This window comes from Bos javanicus, chromosome 14 (assembly GCF_032452875.1).
Source record: "Bos javanicus breed banteng chromosome 14, ARS-OSU_banteng_1.0, whole genome shotgun sequence".
NCBI classification, from domain to species: Eukaryota; Metazoa; Chordata; class Mammalia; order Artiodactyla; family Bovidae; genus Bos; species Bos javanicus.
The window spans coordinates 63,028,432-63,049,825 of NC_083881.1; the positions used below are offsets into that span (position 1 = coordinate 63,028,432).

At 43.9% G+C, this 21,394-nt stretch overlaps 1 long non-coding RNA gene across 2 annotated transcripts in view; it reads left to right on the plus strand.

Moving 5' to 3' along the window:
- LOC133260661 (uncharacterized) overlaps window positions 1-20,838 on the plus strand; it is a 41,759-nt gene extending 20,921 nt beyond the window's left edge. Inside the window, exons 2-3 of one of the 2 annotated variants that reach the window (XR_009740920.1) lie at window positions 8,310-8,589; window positions 20,636-20,838. This is a non-coding gene — a long non-coding RNA (uncharacterized LOC133260661). Of the gene's footprint in view, window positions 1-8,309; window positions 8,590-13,033; window positions 19,691-20,635 lie in introns of those variants that run through there. The other variant, XR_009740919.1, reaches the window with a different exon arrangement.
- The last annotated feature ends 556 nt before the right edge of the window (window positions 20,839-21,394 follow it).

The window sequence follows — 21,394 nt, forward strand, 5'->3', positions numbered from 1 at the left end:
GGAGCCTGGTAGGCTGCAGTCCATGGGGTCGCTAAGAGTCGGACACGACTGAGTGACTTCCCTTTCACTTTTCACTTTCATGCATTGGAGAAGGAAATGGCAACCCACTCCAGTGTTCTTGCCTGGAGAATCCCAGGAAGCCTGATGGGCTTCCGTCTATGGGGTTGCACAGAGTTGGACACGACTGAAGCGACTTAGCAGCAACAGCAGCAGGGCCTTGCTCAGTTAAGTATAGCCACAGATCAGCAATTTTGGAATAGCCTGGAAGCTGGTTAGAAATGTGGAACCTCAAGCCTCCTAAATTAGGCCTATATTTTAATAGGATTTATATGCACATTAAAGGGTTAAGAAGCAGTTTTCTAGAGTTTGGCGATACAGTCACGAGAGGAAGCGGCATCTCCTGGAGGTTCAGAACAAAGAAGCACAATGGATGACTGTGGGTAGATTTAACCAGTGGGTCAGTTGTGCTGTTGTAGCAGAAATTCTTCAGAACTCACTTGGGATTGTCAATGGATGAAACTAATGTGATGAACCGGTTCTAGGAAATTTTAGAACAAGCTATCAGGTTGGTCACCCCCTAAAGCCACTGAATGATCTTAGCATCATTAAAAGCAAAACAACCAGACACTACAGGCTTTCTGAGGTATTCCATGAAAAAGCCTGTGGCATCACCTATTGCCTAAAAAAATGAAGCAACCTAATCAAGCCTCTGGAAACAAGGAAGAGAGGGAAGCAAGTTGAATGACTCCAAAGGAGCCACACTAACATATGTAGAATGTTGGGAAGGCTGTGGGAAACAGACTTAGTTACTGCAACAGGTCAATGGCTTGTGGGGTGGGGAGAAATTTACGTTAAAATGGGTATAAAAGACAAACCACTAAACGTAATTTGTGGACCTGGTTTGGATCTTGATTTAGACAAGAAACATGTTTAAGAAATCTATGTGGTAATACAGAGATGCACATTGACATCATGGGCTTGGGCATCGGATACAGAAGCATATGAAGGAGGCCATGATTGGTCTCTAAGTCGTAGTTTTCCAGACAGGAAGACAGAAGATTTACCAGAAAGACGGCCTCATAGCATTGCCCAATTTAGATGTCTGAAATGTCTGAAGCTGGCTTGAAAGGAAAGAATTCAACAGAAGGGAGAAGAAGAGTAGATAAAGTAAATGTGGCAAATTTTTTCATAATTACTGAATTTGGGTGAATGGGTCTATGAGGATTCGTTGTATTGTTCTCTCTACTTGCTGTGTGAGTTTAATTTTTTTATACCCCAAAAAATGTTTTTGAAAGCAACAAAATCCAGAGCTCAGTGTCCACATTCATTTGACCATGATACTACAGGGAAGGGAGTGGACGGATAGAAGTGAGTATGGAGGGCTTCAGACAAGGCCTTCAAGAACCTGAATGTGGAACCATCTGGCTTCTCCATCCTTCACTGGCCCCTGCCTGGGTGGGAGAGAGCATGGGAAGTATATGTGTTATGTGTGTTTGTGTGTGTGTGTGTGTGTGTGTGTGTGCGTGCACTGAGGGAGGCACTCAGTTTTAAATATGACATTTAAGCAAAATGATATGATTCTTCCCTGGGAGCTGGTGAGGACCAAGCTGAGGGTGAAGTTCCCAAGGACCAAGTTTGGAGTAGGGAAGTTCTTTCCGAAAATATCAGGTGATGCCCAAACCAAGAAAGCAAAAGGAGCAGAAACTGTGCAAGAAGCAAGGTGCCCCAAAGCCATGTAGGTCCCCAGAAACAAAAGAGTCTCAGGAATTATCAGGGACAGTTTTATGGTAAGGCTTTGGATTGAGAGATAGAATGAGCACGTAAGACTTGGAGGTAACAGAGCCAGCCCACTGGGAGTCTCTTAGAACTCGGTCTCAAACCTGGATGTCCATAGAATCTCCATAAGAGGCTGTCACGAATGCACATTTCCTGACCCGACTTCTAACTTAATGACTTAGAATGCCCAGGGGTGAGGCTCAGGAATCTGTATTTGCAACACGCCCTTCTGTATGCCCAGGGATTTTTTTTTACAACAGGCAAGCAGTGGTACCAAGACCACAGGCCTGAGGAACGATCAGGTTGCCTTTAGGAATCTACCACTTCGTTGGGCCAGCTGGTGCATGGCTCCTGTATGGCTCATCCCAGCTCTAATGGCCAAGAGCAAAAAGACATCAATTTACCATAAAGACCTCAGCTTACTCAGTCTTACCTCCTAAGACTTCCTTTCATTGACTATGTGCCCCAGGCAAAGTGCTCTGCACATTGTATCTTAAATACTCATTGCATTTTCCAGCTGGTATTTAAAGCAATTTAATTACTTAAGACTGCTGTAGGAATGAAGAGAGATGAAGAAAGGTGACCACTCTTTACTGGAAGGATTTTAGAGAAATAGAGTTCTTTGGCTTCTACCAGAATCATAAATTGTCCAGAAGGAGGGACCCACAGAAATTATCCTGGAATCCCAGATTTAATCTTGCATTTCTCATTCTATCTCTAGCTGCCACATACTTTCTGTAGCACTGGTAGCTTGAAGTCAAAACTGCCTGTGATTTTGTGACATGTAAGGCATTCAGTTCAGCTCAGTGGCTCAGTCATGTCTGACTCTTGGAGACCCCATGGGCTGCAACAGACCAGGCTTCCCTGTCTGTCACCAACTTCCAGAGCTCACTCAAACTCATGTCCATCAAGTCAGTGATGCCATCCAACCATCTCATCCTCTGTCATCCCCTTCTCCTCCTGCCTTCAATCTTTCTCAGCATTAGAGTCTTTTCAAATGAGTCAGTTCTTCGCATCAGATGGCCAAAGTTTTGGAGTTTCAGCTTCAGTATCAGTCCTTCCAGTGAATATTCAGGACTGATTTCCTTTACGATGGACTAGTTGGATCTCCTTGCAGTCCAAGGGTCTCTCAAGAGTCTTCTCTAACACCAGAGTTCAAAAGCATCAGTTCTTCGGGGCTCAGCTTTCTTTATGGTCCAACTCTCACATCCATACATGACTAATGAAAAATCCATAGCTTTGACTATATGGACCTTTGTTGGCAAAGTAATGTCCCTGCTTTTTAATATGCTGTCTAGTTTGTCTTAGCTTTTCTTCCAAGGAGCAAATGTCTTTTAATTTCATGGCTGCGGTCACTATCTGCAGTAATTTTGGTGTCCAAGAAAATCAAGTCTGTCACTGTTTCCATTGCTACCCCATCTATTTGCCATGAACTGATGGGACCAGATGATATGATCTTAGTTTTTTGAAAGTTGAGTTTTAAGCCAGCTTTTTCATTCTCCTCTTTCACTTTCATCAAGAGACACTTTAGTTCCTCTTCACTTTCTGCCTTAAGGGTGGTGTCATCTGCATATCTGAGATTATTGATATTTCTCCCAGCAATCTTGATTTCAGCTTGTGCTTCATCCAGCCTGGCATTTCACATGATGTACTCTGCTGCTGCTGCTGCTGCTGCTGCTAAGTCACTTCAGTCGTGTCTGACTCTGTGCGACCCCAGAGACGGCAGCCCACATAGAAGTTAAATAAGCAGGGTGATAATATACAGCCTTGACATACTCTTTTTCCTATTTGGAACCAGTCTGTTGTTCCATGTCCGGTTCTAACTATTACTTCTTTACCTGCATACAGATTTCTCAGGAGGGAGGTAAGGTGGTCTGGTATTTTATACTCCAAAAATCTTGAAGAATTTTCTACAGTTTGTTGAGATCCATGGAGTCAAAGGCTTCAGTCAATGAAGCAGAAGTGTAAGGCATTAGTCATTAAGTAATCCTTTGCTTTACAAGTGCCTTTATCATTTCAATGACTCATAATAAAGTGAAAATTTTAGGAGCTCTGCTTGTATTTTTGAATATGTAAACTTTTTTAAAATGGAATAATGATATATTTGGTATCTACTGCTGTGTAACAGGGTTTCCCCAGTGGCTCAGTGGTTAAGAATCTGCCTGCAATGAAGGAGTTACAGGAGATGCAGGTTGGATCCCTGGATGGGGAAGATCCCCTGGACGAGGGCATGGCAACCCACTCCAGTATTCTTGCCAGGAAAATTCTACAGACAGAGGAACCTGGGAGGGGGCTACAGTCCATGGGGGTACAAAGAGTCGGACACGACTGAAGCGACTTAGCACACATGCGCGCTGTGTGACAATCTACCCCAAAATTTAGCGACTTGAAACAACAAAAACTTATTGTCTCACTTGGTTTTTGAGAGTCAGGAATGTGGCAGCAGCTCTGCTGGGTGGTTCTGGCTGTGGTCTCTTATGAGGTTGTGGTCAAGCCATCAGCCAGGTCCGCAGTCACCTGAAAGCCAGAGGATCTCTTCCCGAGTTCACTCACACACTTGTTTCGTGGACTGTTGGACAAAGGGCTCAGCTACTTGCCATGTGAATCTCTCCACAAGGATGTGTGAGTATCCTTCAGAAATGACTGCTGGCTTCCCCAAGAACAAGTGAGAAAGAGAAAGAGAGGGAGATCGTGGTATCTTTTATAACTTAATTTTCAAGGTCACATTCCATCTTTTCTGCTGCATTCTATGAGTCACACAAACCAATCTTGGTGCGATGTGGGAGGGAACTATGCCAAGGTGTAAATATCAGGAGGCGAGAGTTTTGGGGGCCATCTTGGAGACTGCCTACTGCATATGGGTGGGTTTTAAAGCTTACAAAAAATTATTTTAAAAAGAACTTGAAAAATGAATAGACTCACACATCTTCATTTATGACAAAATAATATACAGTGTAGTGGGAACAGGACAGTCTTTTTAGTAAGGGACTCTAGGCCAATAGGATGTCCAGATGAAGGAGGAAGGGAAGTGGAAAGGAAAGGAAGCAAAGAAGGACTTGACCCCTACCTCACACACAAGAAGTTAATCCAAGTGGATTATAGTTTTAAATATTAAATGTAAAACAATAAACCTTCCAGAAGCAGATAACAGAAAAATATCGGCATGACCTTGGAGTGTGTGTGTTAGTCATTCAGTTGTGTCCGACTCTTCGCGACCCCATGGACTATAGCCCAGCAGGCTCCTCTGTCCACGGAATTCTCCAGGCAAGAATACTGGAGTGGGTTGCCATGTGCTTTTCCAGGGGATCTTCCTGACCCAGGGACAGAACCTGCCTCTCCAGCATTGCAGGCGAATGGATAATTTACCATCTGAGACACCAGGGAAGCCTGACCTTGGAGTAGGCCACAAAAAAAAAAAAAAGAGAGAGAGAGAGAGAAAGAAGGAAAGAATACAGACTTATACAAACCCATAAGAAAAAATAATGCAATTGGATATGACCCAATAAACTTGGGTAAGCAATTTTTCAAAAGTGGTATTCGAATAATCACTTGACAGAAATGTACTCAAAAACATATTTTTAATACAATTTATTGAAACAAAAGTCTTATTAAAATAGTATACCTGTGTGAAAACATTGTGTAACGTGTAAATGTGTATAATGTGTACACATCCTCTCAGAAAGGCCACTCAGTTTTAGAGGAGAGCATAACATGTTCTACGTGTTTCTCATAAAAAGTAGTTTTCAGGCTTTCCCTGGCAGTCCAGTGGTTGAGCCCATTCCGCCAATGCTGGGGGTGTGGGTTCCATCCCTGGTTTGGGAACTAAGATCCCACATGCCACACAGAGTGGACAAAAAATTAAAAAAAAAAAGTAGTAGTCTTCATTTGGGGCTCTTTAATGATTACATTTTCTCCACAGCAAATGAAATGCTGTTTTGTTTTTTCCGGTGGCTGAATTTCATCCCAGATATTCTGCCTTTCTGGTTAGTCACTGCAGCCCTTGGTTCAGCTGTTTAGCCATGTCCCGCAGTGACTAGAATTTACCAAGTACACACTGATCTCCAGAATCTGAAACTCCAGCTGAACTTCTCTGGTTTCCAATGGAAACAGTGAGAATGGACAGGTTGGAAGGAAGGACAAATTAAGGGAAAGAAAACCTGCGAGTGGATATGGTCAGCTTGGAATCTCAGAGAAAGCACTGGGGAGTCACCTGCAGCTTTGGCTGCTGCTGCTGCTAAGTCGCTTCAGTCGTGTCCGACTCTGTGCCACCCCATAGACGGCAGCTGCCCCAGGCTAAAAGCAAACTAGGTGTTTAGCCAGGATCATCCCACCATCCCCACCTGCTCTGTCCCCTGTTCCAAGCGTCTCAGTCCTTACAAAGAAAGACAGCCCGTTCCTAAGAGGGGCCCAGTCCTCCCCAAACAGATCTCACAACACAGGTAGTCGGCTATGTCCAACCACCTTAGAAGCTCCCTGTGGCTTCTGATAATAATCAAACTGGCAGCCCCAATGGGATTATGGAGGATTCTGCCAAAAAATGTATTTTGTGGATATGCTCAGTGATTCTTTTTAAAATTGAGGTAGTATTTTTTTTTTTTTGGTGAAATTTAATGTAAAAATCTTATTTCAGCTTCTTTTTGAAAATCAGATGACCTGGCAGCCCTGGGCCCACATGCATTAATGGCTTTAAGCAAAGATCGTTGCCTCCTGTTTACTCATGTTATGCATCTCGGCAATCCTGGGCTGAGTGTCAGCTGTCATTTCTAATCATTCTTCCACTATTTTTCTAATATTGTTTTGCTCCTATGCCTTTATCGTAAGTTGGGGGAAATTTTAGACTGAGAAGACCACTGATTTTCAGAAAAGTATTGAGTCTATTTCTCTATGGAAATAAAAAATATTGTCTATTATGTAAAGAAAGATTGAGACTTCCCTGGCTGTGCAATGTGTAGAGCTCCATGCTTCCAATTCAGGGGGCACCAGTTCAATCCCAGGTTGGGGAACTAAGATCCCACGGCAATAATAATAATAATGACTATATCTGTGAGAGAGTTTCCCTGGAAGCTCAGCTGGTAAAGAATCCTCCTGCAATGCAGGATACCCCAGTTTGATTCCTGGGTCTGGAAGACCCTGGAAAAGGGATGGCTTACCCACTCCAGTATTCTTGGTCTTTCCTAGTGGCTCAGCTGGTGAAGAATCCGCCTGCAATGTGGGAGACCTGGGTTCGATCCTTAGGTTTCGAAGATCCCCTGGAGCAGGGAAAGGCTTCCGGCTCCAGTATTCTGGCCTGGAGAATTCTATATAGTCTATGGGGTTGCACAGAGTTGGACACAAATGAGCGACTTTCACTTTCATGACTGTGAGAACAAAGAGATGATTGCTAGAGAGAAGAGATGTGGGAAGGTGTTGGAGGAGAAGAATTAGGTGAGAAAGATTAAGGCATGCAAACCCCCAGTTGCAAAATAAATTAGCCATGGGTATGAAATGTACACTGTGGATTATATAGTCAATAATTATATGCTATCTTTGAATGATGACAGGTGACAACTAGACTTATCATGGTCATCATTTTGAAAAGTATAGAAAAATTCAATCACTGTCCTGTGCCAGAAACTAACATAATACAGGTCAATTATACTTCAACAAACTCATAGAAAAAGAGATCAGATTTGGGGTACCAGATGTGGGGTTGGAGGAGAGGGAATTGATGAAGGCAATCCAAAGGTACACATTTCCAGTTATAGGATAAATAAGTACTGGGGGTATAATGTACATGACAAATGCAATTAACACTGCTGCATGCATGCTAAATCACTTCAGTCCTGTCCAACTCTGCGACTCTATGGACTGTAGCCCGCCAGGCTCCTCTTCCATGGGATTCTCCAGGCAAGAACACTGGAGTGGGTTTCCATGCCCTCCTCTAACACTGCTATATATTACATGTAAAAATAATTGAGAGTAAATCTTGAGTTCTCATCACAGGAATATTCTTCTATTTCTTTAATGTTGTATCTATATGAGATGATGGATGTTCACTAAACTTCTTGTGATAATCATTTCATGAGGTATGTGAATCAAATCATTATGCTGTACACCTGAAACTTAGTGTTATATGACAATTATATCTCAGTAAAACTGGAAGAAAAAAAAGAATGACACTCTCTGAAAAACGTTAATAATTGTCATAAATAAACATAATAAGAGCTAGGATAAATGAGATGATAAAGGATGATAATGCTATCAAACTGAAAAAGAAGATGAACAGGTCAAAGAATTTGTTTTTACATGTGAATAAAGTCAGTGAAGTTGCTGCAAAATACTATTATGAATTTGATGTCAGGACTTTTAAACCTTTTACAGATGATGGTTTTATAAAAGCATCTCTAGAACATAGCAAACTATATCTTCCCTTACTAGCAGCTAGGAAACACTGGAACTCAGCATGTATAAGATAGCACTGGGAAAATTGGAGGAACTGTTTGTTGAGGTCTCAAAGAGGTCCCCATTAAATTACACTCCTTTTTTTCACCTAGGTTCTAAACAAGATGAAACACAAAATAAAGATTAAAGATGGAGGCCGAATGTCATCCCTCCTACTGAGAGAGGTACACATGAGGTTGTGACTTAGTGGAAGAATGAAATCGGGCCTGCACCCTGAGTTGAGTTCTGGTCCCCACCTGGTCGCAGGCCTGCAAAATGCCCCGTGGAAGAGCAAAGAAAGCCAGTGCTGCCCACAGTACTGTTCAAGGGGATGAAAGACATCAAGAAGCTGAAATAACATGTTTAGTTAACCTCCCCAAATTTTCAAATCAGGTAAGTCACTCTAAAATCACTAAAGGTGTGTCCTAGGGACAAGAGCACAGGTCTAAACAATGCCTCTCAATTAGCTCTACCATGACATTAGTGAGATCTTAGATGGGACCCTAGAATTTTTAGACATGGCAACAGAGGGGTCTTTGGTTTGGTTTGTTTGGTTGTTTTTTTTTCTTTTTTTTCTTTGGCCTTATAACATGGCATGCAGGATCATAGTTCCTCAACCAGGGATGGAACCTTGGTCACCTGCTTTGGAAGCACAGAGTCTTAACCACTGGACCACCAGGGGAGCCCAGACATGGCAACTCTGACAGGAAAAGACTTTGTCCAGTGTTAAGTCTACACCAGTAAAACTCATAAAGTGTGACCTCTGATGGTGCTCGTGTGAGGGACAGGACAATGTCAGGCTTGCTTCATATCTTCCTGTATGATAGTAACATGTTTTCCGTTCATGGAACACGCTGATGGAAGCTGTTGAACTGCAGTACGATGTGTCTACCAAAGTGTCATGTGCCAATATTAGAATATCTAATTCTGTGAGTCTCTTGGGAGTAGTTATCCTAAGTATAAAAATGGGCACCTATATTTGTATATAGTTGTTTCCTGTTATGAAATAGACTTCAACTAATCTCCCTTAGAAGACTCAATGGAGATACAGACTCTTGAGAAATCTGTATGCAGGTCAGGAAGCAACAGTTAGAACCGGACATGGAACAACAGACTGGTTCCAAATAGGAAAAAGAGTATGTCAAGGCTGTATATTGTCACCCTGCTTATTTAACTTATATGTAGTGTACATCATGAGAAACGCTGGGCTGGATGAACCATAAGCTGAAATCAAGATTGCCGGGAGAAATACCAATAACCTCAGATATGCAGATGACACCACCCTTATGGCCGAAAGTGAAGAGGAACTAAAGAGCCTCTTGATGAAAGTGAAAGAGGAGAATGAAAAAACTGGCTTAAAACTCAAGATTCAGAAAACGAAGATCATGACATCCAGTCCCATCACTTCATGGTAAATAGATAGAGAAACAGTGGAAACAGTGACAGACTTTATTTTGGGGGGCTCCAAAATCACTGCAGATGATGACTGCAGCCATGAAATTAAAAGACACTTGCTCCTTGGAAGAAAAGTTATGACCAACCTAGACAGCATATTAAGAAACAGAGACATTATTTACCAAAAAAGATCCATCTAGTCAAAGCTATGGTTTTTCCAGTAGTCATGTACAGATGTGAGAGCTGGACTACAAAGAAACCTGAGCGCCAAAGAATTGATGCTTTTGAACTGTGGTGTTGGAGAAAACTCTTGAGAGACCCTTGGACTGCAAGGAGATTCAACCAGTCCATCCTACAGGAAATCAGTCCTGAATATTCATTGGAAGGACTGATGCTGAAGCTGAAACTTCAATACTTTGGCCACCTGATGCGAAGAACTGACTCATTTGAAAAGACCCTGATGCTGGGAAAGATTGAGAGTGGGAGGAGAAGGGGACGACAGAGGATGAGATGGTTGGATGGCATCACCGACTCAATGGACATGAGTTTGGGTAAACTCTGGTGATGGACAGGGAGGCCTGGCATGCTACTGTCCATGGGGTTGCAGAGAGTCGGACATGACTGAGCAACTGAACTGAACTGAACTGAACAGACCTGAGACAAGCATCTTGGTGCTTAAAGAATGGTGAATGGTGTGGTTCTAAAGGAAGAGGAATGAAGTCCCTCCTCTCTGCAGGGACCTTGGAACCTCTCCTCACTCCTTGAGAAGGTCATTCTGTAGATTGGATTTCCACAGCATGTGGAATTTATGCTTGTATTGGTTGGATACTGAGTTGCAAGCACAGAAATCCACCTGAGCCGGTTATACGTGTAGGAATACATTATCAGGACCCAAGGCTATCACAGAATCCCAAGACAGGCACACAGCTGGGTACCAAAAGAGAGCTGTAGCCAGCAGCTGGGTGGGTGACTGCCTCTCTGGTTTCTCTCTGGCAGTCCCTTCATTCTTCCTTAACAGACTACATGGTTTGGCTGCTTATCTTCTGGTGGGCAGAAGGCAGCTTCCCACCCCACTCAAGTATTCATGGTTTAGCACCTGGAGGAAACCGACTCTTTCCACCTTTCTCTCTGTCTTTCTCCCTTCCTCTCTCCAGCCCTGCCCTCCCCTCTCACCCCATCCCCATTCTGAGTGCCATGGAGAAAAATATGATTGGCCTAGATTACATCAGCATTGACCCTGTGGAACAATCTGTTGTTTGCTGGTGGGTAGGGGCATGCAATGGTACCCCACTCCAGTACTCTTGCCTGGAAACTCCCATGGACGGAGGAGCCTGGTAGGCTGCAGTCCATGGGATCGCTAAGAGTCGGGCATGACTGAGCAACTTCACTTTGACTTTTCACTTTCATGCATTGGAGAAGGAAATGGCAACCCACTCCAGTGTTCTTGCCTGGAGAATCCCAGGGACGGGGGAGCCTGGTGGGCTGCCGTCTATAGGGTCACACAGAGTCGGACACGACTGAGGCGACTTAGCAGGGGCATGCAGGAGAAACAGCCATACTCCCCACCCAATCCCTCACCACCAACCACCACCCCACCGATGTGGAAGGACTTGGCTCATAATCCAATAGGTGTCCACGAGATGCGGTGTAATATATTGGTGGGGTTTTTCTCCTGGCTAAGTGTAAGCACATACATGCCATAGCCTTGAAACAAAGTATTGAATTTTATTCCCTTTTTTGTTTTGTATACTAACTCAATGGCCTAGATATTAGTGAAAGAAATATATGTGATAGACTGAATATATGTGTGTTGCATGGTCAGCGCTGAAAATGCAGACCCAGGCTGTGCTTCCAGGGCAGAACACACACATGTGTTTGCACACATACAGACACACACACACCACTGTGAGTTGTGTCCCTCAGGATTCTTCGGTTACAGTCAGAAGTATTTAGCTCTGGCTACTCTAACACAAACAGATCTCAGTGGAACCTATGGGTAGCTGACAGAATCAAAGAGAAATCTGAATCTCCAGGCTCAGGAGGGACAGGAACTGGGGCTGCTCTCAGGTTCGCAGTCAGCAGGAATGAGGGGATGGTCTCCCTCAGATGCTGTCCCACCAGTTTCTGCCCCTAGCTCAAAATTCAGATCCCAGGAGAAGGCATCTCACTGGCCTCGCTCTGGTCAAATGGCCCCCTGCCCCCTACCCCACACCTTGATTGATTGTCCCACCAAAGGGCATCCAATGGGATGAGGACTGGGTCCCCACAGCAGTACTGGGACAAGTCCAGACAGGCAAGGACAACAGAGCCCACTGCGAGAGCCCTCTGGACCGTCAGGGCAGTGATGCCGGTGGCGAGGTGGATGGTAAATGAGGTGGCCTCTGCCTGGGCCATTCATCTTGCCCAGAAGTTTCTGGGAAGCTCCCTACGCAGGGACCCGGGACAGACAGAGGCCTCTCCAGCCGTGGGACCGAGCTGGGACTCCATCCAGGAGTGTTTCCTGCTCTGCAACCTTCTTAAATAGGGCATCTAGATGGGAATCTTAACCAACACAGTTTTGGCTGAATTTGACTGATCCCTAAATATCCTGGGGCACATTCCAAATCACGGAAGCCAGAAGGAAAAGCAAGGTCCTTTCCTTGGGACAGCAGAGGGAAACTTGAGCTGGAGCTTAGTTAAAGCTATAGCCAATTTATCCCATGAGTCACTGACCTGAGGACCCAGATGGAGGAGAGCCTCACAGTGTGCAGAGCTCACAAGGTCTCCGTGAGAGTCTCCAGTCCTTTAGCTCTGGTGATTTCCAGTCCAGTGGTCCTGTCTCAAAGGGAGAGAACACAAGGTCAGTCACGCAGTGTTCATTTCCGGATCCTCATTTAGTGGACGGAAGCAGCCAGCCTGTAATGAGCCACGTGGCTGTGTCTGCCCCTTGTGCCCACCCTGCCCAGCCTGGTCCTAGAAGGTGGGACGCAACACCCAGGACAGTGCCACTCAGGGCAGACCCTTGCAAGGCCTCCTGAGCGCAGAACCCTTTTATTTAAAAAATCTTGTCTCATGGCATCTTTCCGAAGCCTTCAATCTAGTTTGCAGAGAAACAACTCTCTTAGAAAAAAAAAAAAAATACCTCTCTTTGTTTTCTCACTCAGATTTCCTTAATTTATGTGGTGTTCAAGTAAATCACTTCCATTGTAAGGGTCATAAGCAGTATGGTGACAAACACTGCTCACTGTAGTACATGCTTGCCACTCAGCTGCGGGCGCCCAAGTCTTCCGAAAGGAACCCCCAGCAGTGGTGGCTTCCCGCCTATTACACAGAAATATGGACAAAGGTTGATTACAATTGGTAGGTTTGGGGGTAAATATTTTTTTTAGGTTCTATTTTATAGTTTCCAGCATTTACAAGGGCTTATATTACTTTTCTTTTCTTTTCTTTTCTTTTTTTCCAGCTTTGCCATGTACCTTGCAGATCTTAGTTCTCCAATCAGGGATTGAACCTGGACCCCAGCAATGTAAACACCAAATCCTAGCCACTAGACCACTAAGGAATTCCTTATATTACTTTTTATAATTAAGGGAGAAATGTATGTTTTCAAGGTTTATTTGCATGCTATTTACCTCTGTATATTTTTGGTATTTGTTAAGAGTGTACTGGAGAGAATATTCAAGGGTTTTGTTAATAAAAGAGGTTTAGAAAAGGGGAAAAGTTTATTTTCTTATAATGGCTGATAGAATATAGGTTTTGTAGATTTTTGGAGTACATTTATGGGTCTACCATGCATTATACAAGCTTCTATAATCAAATGGAAATAGAACTAACCATTATGAAAGTAAAAGTGAAAGTCGCTCAGTCATGTCTGACTCTTTGCAACACCATGGATTGTATAGTCCAGGAATTCTCCAGGCCAAAATACTGGAGTGGGTAGCCTTTCCCTCCTCCAGGGGATCTTCCCAACCCAGGGATCGAACCCAGGTCTCCTGCATTGCAGGCAGATTCTTTATCAGCTGAGCCAACAAGAGAAGCCCATTAACTATTATAAAACTCCCCATAAGTGGGCCGACTAACATAAGATTTTTTTTAAGTTACCTTATGTAGCATTATATTTTTTCTAATTTCCTATTTGTACTACAAAAGTAATGAAATTCATTTCAATAGTCTGTTGAGAGAAAGAAATACAATAATCACTCATAATCTAACCACTTAACTGTTGGCATTTTTGTATCAAGTTATTTTCTGTCCTAGATCTTCAAACCATTTCATAAGTTTTGCCCTGTTTTAGCCTCAAAACAGGGTTCAGGAGTTCTCTGGTGGCTAGTGGTTAGGATTCCGGGCTTTCACTGCCTTGGTCTGGGTTTAGTGCCTGGTTGGGGAAACTGAGATTCTATGACATGGCCACACAAAAAATAAAATTATGACTTTTGGAATTCCCTGCTGGTGCAGTGGTTAGGATTCTTCATTTACACTGCCAAGGGAATGGGTTCACGCCCTGGTTGGGGAACTAATATCCCACAAGCCATGCAGTACAGCCAAAAATAAATAAACCAAAGGAAAAAACAAACAACAGCCCCCTCTCCCCAACACACACACACCAAACCAAAACAGAGCTCGGAACAGGCTAGGGAGATGTTCTTTTTTCCATAATCCAGGCCTGGAGCCCACATCTGACTGCTTGGCTGGCAGCTTCTCCAGACACAGGTTGACGTTGTCCCGTGAGGGACACCTGTACACTCGGAACAATTAGCACAGTTCACACAGGTAAGTCACCTTACTAACTGAACTCCTTTAAGTGGATCACTGAGGGCCACAAAGACAGACTAAGGTCACTCATTTAGATGATTTCGTTTCTTTGTGTGTTTTGTTTGTGTTCTTGTGTGTTTTTAAGTCCTTAATATTTGTTTTATCTCATCTTTCAGAAATTTTATACTGATTAAGTTCTTATAACAGAATTTGATATGAGCATGTGAAATATTTAATCTACCATTTGGGATTCTGTTTTCAATGACCTGGATACTCATTTGGCTAAAGTTAACATGAATTGTGTTGATTTCATTTAGCATGAATTTTTTGTTTAGCTTTTATGAAAATACTCAGCAATTGGAAATAGGCTGAACAGTTTACCTGCACCCCTATCTTTTTAATTATAAAACCTCTGGAAATTTTTTTGTTGTTCTATAACATTTTTGTGAAACTCTTATCATATCAGAGGACACTTCTGGCACTTTCGTGTGTTTCAGTCCAGAGAAACTAAGGGTAGAATCCAAACAAAACCTTGTTTACTTTTTCCACACTTCAGGAACCAGAGTTAATTCAGAGCAAAGAAGCCTAAAGGGAAAGAGAAAAAAAAGGGGGAAATAAAAAAAGGCTGTTCATTGTACACAACTGAAATTAGTGAAGATTTTAATTATACTGGATAAAGTTAGTCACTCAGTCATGTCCGACTCTTGGTGACCCCATGGACTGTACCCCACCAGGCTCTTCTGTCCATGGACTTCTCCAGGCAAGAACACTGGAGTGGGTTGCCATTCCCTTTTCCAGGGGCTCTTCCAAACCCAGGGATTGAACCCAGATCCCCCACATTGCAGGCAGACTCTTTACCGACTGAGCCACCAGGGAAGCCATTTACACTGGATATCATCATCCTAATCACCAAGAGTAAGGCATCGATAACGGTAAGTGACTGTCCTCTACTGAAAGTGAAGTGAAAGTCGCTCAGTCACGTCCGACTCTTTGCAACCCCACAGACTGTACAGTCCATGGGATTCTCCAGGCCAGAATACTGGAGTGAGTAGCCTATTCCTTCTCCAGGGGATCTTCCTGACCCAGGAATCGAACCGGTGTCTCCTGCATTGCAGGTGGATTCTTTACCAACTGAGCTCGAGAGCCCTTAGTAATGAAATGAGATAGTCAAATGGTTGTTCAGAGGCGTTCAGATGTTAATGGGATCGAATTCCTTGAGCCACCCAATCTTTGCAAAGGGATCATTACTTTGGGCAGGGTACAATTTTTCTAGGTGTCCCCCTTGATGGTCGTGCTTTGCCTGAGTTCCAACTGGGAGTATTTTCTCTTGGGGGCTTGTGTCTTGGTTGGATTGACTTCAGGAAAGGAGAGAGCCCGGCAGCATGCCCCTGCCCGGCGGTGGGAGGGGAGACGGAAAGGCTGGTGGCCGCCATCAGTCTGTCCGGGGCAGCCTCCTCGCCAGCCTCCTCTGCTGTCTCTTGTTTCCAGCCATTGACTCCCGGTGAGGGGTACTGCTGCTGGGTGCTGGTTTTCTACCTCAGTGAGCATTCCACAGTCTGTTTTAATGCTTGCTTTTAGAACGGGGTTTAACAAGGTAAGGAATGGAATTGCCTTCCTGAGAAGTCAAGGGAAACAAGCCCACTCGAGCCTCCACTGGGAGGTTGCTGCTCCTTTCATAACCCAGGCAGGCTGCCTCTCTTCTGGGTTCTGCTGGATCACATGCAACTGCTGCTTTTGAACCAGTTTTTGTTCTAAAAATGTTCATTTAGTGTGATTCAATGGAATAGTTGAACTCTGTGGAGCACAATGGGATGAATTAGGGCACAGGAGCAGGGAACTGACATTTATTGAAGACACAATATGTGCTGGGCTTGCTGACCACCACCCCCCACCCCTGCCTACCTCAAATTACTGCCAGAATACAAGTCCCATTCTTCACTTAGCATATCACTGTTCCCAGCAGAGTATGTGGCTTCATTTGTTTAGTCGCAAGCCAGTGTCCAACTCTTTTGCGACCCCATGGACGGACTGTAGTCTGCCAGGCTCCTCTGTCCAGGGGATTTTCCAAGCAAGAATACTAGAGTGGGTTGCCATTTCCTTCTCCAGAGGATCTTCCCCACCCAGGGATCAAACCCAAGCCTCCTGCATTGCAGGCGGATTCTTTACTGCTGAGCCACCAGGGAAGCCCTATACGTGGCTTCATAGATATTAGCTAAACAGGAAGATAAGAATCACAAGAGTAAAATAGACTGGGATGCTAATAACACCTTACAGAGTACATGTGAATACCCTCTCATATAGTATACAAAATACATACATATATTTATATATTCAACAAAGTGCCTGGCATAAGGTAGCAGCTCAATAAACATTAGGATGAAGAGACTGAGATTGAGAGAGGCAAACTAATGTGCCCAAAGACAAAGAGTTCATAAGCAGTGGAGGCAAACTCAAGCATATTTAGTTAGATTCAAAGCCCGCATTATTTTCATTGTGCTCATATTGTTGTATTTTACATAAGCTCCAATTGCGGTAGCCCCGTCTGCTCTGCTTCTTCCATCCCTCCAATCTCCACCCTCAATTCTTACTCCTGTCACCAGTGAGATCTCTGGAGATAGGGAAAAAAGGGCAAACCCAAAAGGGCTTGCCTCTGCTGACCCCTGCTTAGCTTCCCTGAGAGCCTGCTGATCGCCAAGACCTGCCAGGCCCAGGCTGTGGATTCCTGGCAGACCGGACATACAATTGTGCCACCCGCTCTGCCTCCAGTTTCTAGGGGAAATAGTTACAATAATAAAGAGAAGAAGGAGGAGAGAAGTGAGAATGAGGAGAAATATTGCAGAGGCACCTTTTATGTGCCAGTCACTTCTCTAAGCTCTTTGCATTATTTCACATACTGTTCACAAAAATGGGTGATTATCTGGTGGCTCAGACAGTACAGAATCCACCTGCAATTCAGGAGACCTAAGTTCGATCCCTGGTTTGGGAAGATCCCTTGGAGGTGGGCATGGCAACCCACTCCAGTATTCTTGCCTGGAAAATTGTCAGAGGAGTCTGGCGGGCTATGTCCATGGGGTCGCAAAGAGTTGGACACGACTGAGTGATTAACGCACACACACCCTCATTTTACACCCTGAAATCACTTACACAAAGCCACCCAGGGCATTTTACCTTAGCTTTCTCTTATTCCAGAGCCCAGGCTTTTAACCTGTTTGTACTAGGATGGAAAAGAAGTATCATCCTAACATCAAGGAGCATAAGAATAGGTAGAAAAATGCAAGGTGGAAATATCAGAAGAGAGTCTATTTTTGATTCTTTTGGTTATACAATGTCACAAGAAATTGTTCAGAAATTCCCACACTTTTAGCAATGTCCTTGCGGGAGTCAGAGGCACCTGCCCTGTCTTTAGGAATAAGAAGAGTGTGGGGGAAGATGCTGTTGGTAAAACCATCCTTCAGAACTGGAGGTAGAATTAGAGAAGGATAATGATGGGCCAAGAGAAAAGGGCAGGAGGAAGGCTGCCTAGCATTGAGAACAGGAGTGAGGATCCTGGAGCCTGGGATACTTAGGCTTGAAACCCGGCTCCACTGTGGGTTTACTGTATGACCTTAGAAAAGTTACCTCCCCTCTCTGAGCTTTAGTTTTGGATAAGTATAAAAGGCAACAAATAAAGCTAACTCATTGGGTAGTTACAGGATTTAAAATGAGGGTGTTTGTGAAGGACTTGGCTTACATTAAGCATTTAATAAATATTGATTCTCCTCCTTCTTCCTGGGGATTAGAGGAAGCAAATTCACTCTGCTTAAATGCATGCAAAAAGTTTCAGATTGCTTCGTAACAATGAGGATTTTTGTTGGTGAATATGCAAACCAAAAATAAAGAGAAGTTAAGAAACCTTGGTCAGTGGCATCCCTATCTCTCTTAAGATCAGCCTTATCTCCAGGGCTTTCCATCTTAGGAAAAAGGCAGAGTCTCCCGTTTGAGACTTTCTGTCTCTAGTGGAGGTGAACCCCCTCCTTCCGACTGCAGCCCATGCTGGGCACCCAAGGAGCTTGGCCTAAACAAGCTCCTTCTAGGGGCTCCCTTTGTCACTAGCACAGAAGCCAAAACTTAAAAGGAAGGAGGAAGGTTGGGGATTGGGGAATGGCAGGATTGTAGCTTGGTCTTCCAGCATGCTGTGAAATGTGCAAAAAAAGAGGGCAATTCTTAAAAATTCACCCTGATTTCAGAATCCAGAAGCATTCTCTTCAAGAATCCAAGCAAGATCAATAACAATGCTGCTGTTGTTCGGTCGCTAAGTCATGTCTGACTCTTTGCGACCCCATGGACTGCAGCACACCAGGCTCCCCTGTCCCTCACTATCTCCCGGAGTTTGCTTAAATTCATATCTGTTGAGTCGGTGATGCTATCTAACCATCTCATCCTCTGCTGCCCCTCTTCTTTTTCCCAGCATCAGGGTCTTTCCCAGGTTGGCTCTTCACATCAGGTGGCCAAAACAGTGGAGCTTCAGCTTCAGCATCAATCCTTCCAATGAATATTCAGGGTTGATTTCCTTTAGGGTAGACCGGTTTGATCTCCTTGCTGTCCAAGGAATTCTAAATAATCTTCTGCAACAGCACGGTTCAAAAGCATCAGTTGTTCAATGCTCAGCCTTCTTTTACTGTGATCATTAATACCCTCTCTCATCAATACAAGCTAATTACAGGTACAGCTATTTACGTTCTTAGCACACGCTTTGCTTTTATTTACCAGTTTAGGAAACAATTTCGGCTACATTTTCCAATTGCAATTGTTTCTTTGGACCCTGATGCTTTAGTCACTGCTCATCAAAGAGCTTTCATTAATTCACATCTTCTGGCTGTTTCTATCTTAGAAAACAGCATTGGATTCCAACACTCTTCATTGAGTCTTCACTGGTGTTAACCCGGTGCCACTCTCTGCTGTAAGGTGCTACAGGGGCTGGCGGAGCCCTGCACCTCCCGTGGTTCATCTCCTGCTTTCCTTCTTTTCCCTCTCTATCACCCAAGGCAAACATCTCAAATGGACCATTTAACCCCCACCCCACCTCTTTCCTTCACCTCTGTTTGATCTCAGGCTTTAAAACAAAAATGGAGTCACTCAAATTGACTTATTCAAACTAACAAAATGCGGTTTTACACAACTCTCGCCACAAAACACTATTTGTTTTCAGTCGCTAAGTTGTGTGCGACTCTGTGACCCCACGACTGCAGCATGCCAGTCCTTCCTCATCTCCTGGAGTTTGCTCAAACTCACATGCATTGAGTTGGTATAGAGATGGTCTTTATTATTGGGCAGAATAGAAAGAAGTAATTCAAATGGATGTTTGTTTATTTAGTGCTGGAGGACTGACGTGTGGGGGATGGGAGTGGGGGTGGTTGAGGGGGCAGGTTTCGGCTTTGGCATTCTGTCATCTCCCACTTCACTCCTCTGCTCCTGGACCTTAGGACTTGCTCTCTGGACAGGCGAGCTGATTATTTCTGTGGGAAGACAATCTGCCATTTATTTGATCCACACTTTACTTTTTTCTTTCCCCATCCGCCTCTTTTTTTTTAATAACTAAATATTTTTAGATTTTAGCCTGATTTTAGCTTGAGGCTAGAGAGTTGGTCTGGGACCCACAGGCATTTGCATGCCAAGGGAGGGAAAGGCCAAGGTTGGCTTGTGCGTGGACACCTATCAGACATAAAGGCATCAGATGATGCTTTTCTAGATTAGACAAATACACACCAACCTACTTCAAAAAGCTTGTGTTTTCTCCAGCACACTCATCTCCTTAAACTTAACACCAGGCTTATGGAATATTGGGAATTTCATAGCACGTGCTAGGCTGTGCTTAGTCGCTCAGTCCTGTCTGACTCTTTGCAATCCCAGGGTCTGTAGCCCCCCAGCCTCTCCTGTCCATGGGGATTCTGCAGGCAAGAATACTGGAGTGGGTTGCCATGCCCTCCTTCAGGGGATCTTTCCAACCCAGGGATCAGACTCAGGTCTCCCACATTGCAGGAGGATTCTTTACCATCTGAGCCACCGGGGAAGCCCATTTCATAGCATAGTTACATGCTATAAAGTGATTCACTTTTTATTTGTTTGTTTTTGGATGTGCTTGGTCTTCGTTGCTACACACAGGCTTTCTCTAGTTGTGCTGCGCAGGCCTCACATTGCAGTGGCTCCTCTTGTTGCAGAGCATGGGCTCTAGGCATGCAGGCTTTAGTAGTTCTGACGCATAAGCTTAGTTGCCTCCACAGCATGTGGGATCTTCCTGGTCAAGGGATTGAACCTGTGTCCTCTGCATTGGCAGGTAGATTCTTAACCACTGGACCACCAAGGAAGTCCTGAAAGTGATTCTTGACTCACAGAAAGAACTCAGAAAAGAACGGCCACACTGTCTTTGCCTAAGATGCCCGGACGACTGTAGGAAGAACCCCCTATGGAATGAAAAACAACTCCACCATCACCAAGAACCCATCAAATGTTGACTAAATAAATGATTTTCTTCTTTTACTATGCATGGTGTTCACCTGGGGTAATTATAGAAACACACAATTGTCCAAACTCTGCCCCAGGTGTTCTGATTCAAGGGGCCCAAGCTTAAGTATGTGTAAAAAGTGTTTCGGGTGATTCTAATGAGTGGGCAGGTCTAGACTTCTTGGGCAGGCTCTATGTTTTCCCAAGAAGATCCAGAATTAGTTTAGAAGAATCTAAAAAGTAGATTTGTTGTTTAGTGGTCTCCACTGAAACTAGAACTATGTGATTGTGCTGTAACTAAATAATTCTTTTATCATTAATGCTGTGTGAAACTCTGGACCTCAGTCTCCTCAACTGTATGATAGAGGCTTCGATTATGTATTTTCAAAGGTCTCTCCCAGTTTTGATTTTCTAACATATTATGACCCTGAATTTGTTTATCACTCAAATTCCTGAAGAGGATTACAGCTGGAGGAATTGTGTAGGAATTTGAAAAAGGCTGAATAAATAGATAAATAATAAATAACAGCACTCGGTAGATCCAAATCTTAAAGCTAACTCCCTGAAGAGGCTGGATAAGAATGCAGACTTA